Source organism: Papaver somniferum, chromosome 3 (genome assembly GCF_003573695.1).
Source record: "Papaver somniferum cultivar HN1 chromosome 3, ASM357369v1, whole genome shotgun sequence".
Lineage (NCBI taxonomy): Eukaryota > Viridiplantae > Streptophyta > Magnoliopsida > Ranunculales > Papaveraceae > Papaver > Papaver somniferum.
Genome location: NC_039360.1, coordinates 81389048 through 81392119, shown reverse-complemented (window position 1 = coordinate 81392119; position 3072 = coordinate 81389048).

Below are 3072 nucleotides of genomic sequence, written 5' to 3'. Positions count from 1 at the left end.
AAGCCGTTCCCAAACCCCAACCTCTCTTGGAAAGCACGATTGATAGATGGAACTGGGGACTCCTAACCAATGTTCGCTTGAATGGTGTCCATTTTGACAGCAAAATGATCGACGCAACCTCTCCTCTTCAACGTCCTCCAGCAGCGGCTCCGCTTCAACGATCGCTTCAGCAACTGCTCCACTTTAACGTTCGCTCCAGCAGTCGCTCCGCTTCAGCATTCTCTCCATAAGCTGCTCCAGGATCCGAAGACGAATCTTCAACGTTTTTGTTCTATAAGTTTCAACGTCCTCTCCAAGAACTGAAGACGCTTCAACGCCTCCTTCCCGCCAAAGCTCGTGGTCATGGACAGTTCGCTCGCTTACGCATCCAGCCAACCTACTTTGTTCCCATGACAATGTAGTCTCTTTTGATCACATCTGCTGCCAAGAACTGATGCCGCTCGTTTGTTGGTACCATCGAGAGTTGAAAAAGCGGGGGTCTAACAACACCACCCAATATTTCACTTAGCAATCTGTATGGACTAACTCTGAAATACTTTGCTAGAGAATAAACTAGACAGTCAGACTCAATCTAGATAAAAGTATCTCAAGGAGTTAATATCTCTCTCTTGATTTGATTTTTACTCAAGCTAAAAACAATGGCGATTCTTTATAAAATACAAGGAATAACTTGGACGGTACCAAAGACCAGTGTCCAAGGATCAATCAATATCAATCAACAACCAGAGGTTGGATTTCCAATTGATGATCACGAACGCACAACTTGTATTATTTCAATTATATAAAATATAATGCGGAAAAGAAATAACACAGACACCAGAAGTTTTGTTAACGAGGAAACCGAAAATGCAGAAAAACCACGGGACCTAGTCCAGAGTGAATACACATTGTATTAAGCCACTACAGACACTAGCCTACTCCAAGATAACTTCGTACTGGACTATAGTTGAACCCCAATCAGTCTCCCACCGATCCAAGGTACATTTATACTCCTACGCCTCTGATCCCAGCAGGATACTGCACACTTGATTCCCTTAGCTGATCTCACCCACAACCAAGAGTTGCTGCAACCCAAAATCGCAGACTTGATAATAAACAAATTTGTCTCACATATAAAAGTTTATCAAAGGAGAAATATGTCTCCCACAAAAGAACCCTAGGTTTTTGTTCCGTCTTATGATATGAAATCAAGGTGAACAAGAACTAATTGATAATATAGTCTTATATTCTCGAAGAACAACCTAAATTAATCAATCACCTCACAACAGTCTTACTTGTATAAACAAGAGTACGTCGAGGAATCACAAACAGTGAGACGAAGATGTTTGTGACTTCTTTATCTTGCCTATCAGAGAACTCTCACGATCTCAAGCCATCAATAAGATTGTACTCGTACGATAGAAGATGCAAGATCAGATCACACAACTACGATAAAAGTAATATCAGTCTGGCTTCACAATCCCAATGAATTTTTTAAGTCGTTAACCTGGTTTTAGAGAAGAAAACCAAAGGTTAGAGGAGAATCGACTCTAGCGAGAGCACTAGTATTTCCCAATGCTAGATGTCTCCTTTATATAGTCTACAAATCAGGGTTTTGTCTTAGGTACAAAGCAATCAATATTCACCGTTAGATGAAAATCTGATTTAGATTCAAACTAATATTTCTCAACCGTTAGATCAAAAACTTAGCTTGTCACACACACTTGAGATATACGTTTACTGGGTTTGTGAAAACCGTGCCCAAACGTGTACGTGTATGTTGGTTCAACATAGTAACCCAAAAGGTTAACCATATGAGCATTTCATATTAACCTTGTTCTTCTTCACCATAAATAGTTCAATTGACTCAAATGAACTAGTTAGAGAGTTGTTCAATTGCTATGAAATCTTATGTAGCTACACAAGACACAATTGAAACAAAGATGATTCGATTCGATTTGAATCGGCTCATGAACTTTATAACCACGGTTTGCATACTGCATTCCTTAGTAATTTAAGTTTCATGTTCAGATCACATCTTTAGATCATAACCTCTTAAGCTCACAAACAAGTTCACGGACTTAAGTTAATCGGTTGAGTTTTCCAAACTCAGCAGAAATTCTCGGGTCGAGAACTTCCGCCAGTTCGGGACTTAGCACACAAACGAGTTTTGGAAATCCCAGCAGAAATTCTCGGTCGAGAACTTCCGTCAGTTCGCGGACTGAGTCTGCGGACTGGGTTCGCGGACTTGGCAAGCCAATTCCACAATCCTACCGATTTCTCTTGATCAACAAAGTTCGAAAACTTCGGTTCAAGGAATACATGGTTATATAATCTAAACTCTCATTTCAATCATTGAAACATTCTCATAGGGCGATATTCAGTCGTGAAGAACAACAGACCTTTCTCGTCAGAGCAATTTCCAAATTGATTGAAACTTTCATGACTTTCGTCACTAGATGAAGATAAACCTAATCAAAGCGAAACGCTTTACCAACACATGATTTCGAGTAAAAGATAAGCAATGAATACTCAGCTCAAAATTTCAAGTGTATATGATCTAGTCTATATAGCATACGACTTTTATCTCATAAGAAGTAGGAGAAGAATAGATAGACTTTCGAGTGATAGATAAGTTCAAGTCTTCACATACCTTTTTGTTGATGAAGTTCCACGGTTCCTTGGTGTAGATCTTCGTCGTTGTCGTTAAATCACCATGAAGTCCTTGCGCTCAACGACACTTTTCCTATCCTAGTCCGAGACTTAGCTAATAGTCTAGAAATCAAGACTTTATATTTTTGATCATAACCAACTCAAGTTCGCAAACAAGTTCGCGGATTTAAGGCAACTGGCAGAGTTTTCCAAACTCAACAGAAAATCTAGGCAAAGAGACTTCCGCCAGTTCACGGACTAGGTTCGCGGACTGAGTTCGCAGACTAAACACGCAAATGAGTTTTTGGAAATCCCAGCAGAAATTCTCGGTAAGAGAACTTCCGTCAGTTCGCGGACTGAGTTCGCAAACTGAGTTCGCGGACTTGGCAAAGCCAATCCCTCTGGTTTCTCTTAATCAACAAAGTTCGCAAACATCGGATT